This window comes from Ovis canadensis, chromosome 2 (genome assembly GCF_042477335.2).
Source record: "Ovis canadensis isolate MfBH-ARS-UI-01 breed Bighorn chromosome 2, ARS-UI_OviCan_v2, whole genome shotgun sequence".
Taxonomy (NCBI): Eukaryota; Metazoa; Chordata; class Mammalia; order Artiodactyla; family Bovidae; genus Ovis; species Ovis canadensis.
In genome coordinates, this window is record NC_091246.1 from 153,842,677 (window position 1) to 153,843,171 (window position 495).

Below are 495 nucleotides of genomic sequence, written 5' to 3' on the forward strand. Positions count from 1 at the left end.
TCCCCGGTGGTCCAGTGGTTAGGACTCTGTGCTTTCATTGCTGAGGGCCTGGGTTCAATCCCTGGTTGGGGAACTAAGATTCCATAAACACATGGTGCAGCCAGAAAAAAAAAAAAAAAGACAGTGAACCCTGAGAGATGGAAAACAAGTGAACAGAGTACTCTAGTTCTTCCAGTTGTTCCAGTTTACTGCCTGGAGAAAATGTCCAAGCCTCAACACAGGAAGAAAAGAACTCAGGTGAGCCCAGAGGCCGACCAGAACTGGAGAGACAGAGGTGGGAGTCTGCGGAAGCCAGGCTGCTAGAGTTCATCAGGCAGAGAACTAGAGAGGAGGGAGATACACAGGCAGAATACCGGAGGTCTGCAGAGGGACCACCCTGAATATTCAGCTGACTGGTAATCAGCGCATGCATGTGGCTGGGGAGAGAACCATTGAAAGAATTAGAGGGTGGAGTGGTTCTTAAGGGCCGGGAATAATCATAATAATAAAAACTAG

General features: G+C 48.7%; 1 non-coding gene across 1 annotated transcript; it reads left to right on the plus strand.

Moving 5' to 3' along the window:
• On the plus strand, positions 1–73 carry TRNAE-UUC (transfer RNA glutamic acid (anticodon UUC)). Its single transcript has one exon. It is a non-coding gene; the product is annotated as a tRNA-Glu (tRNA).
• The last annotated feature ends 422 nt before the right edge of the window (positions 74–495 follow it).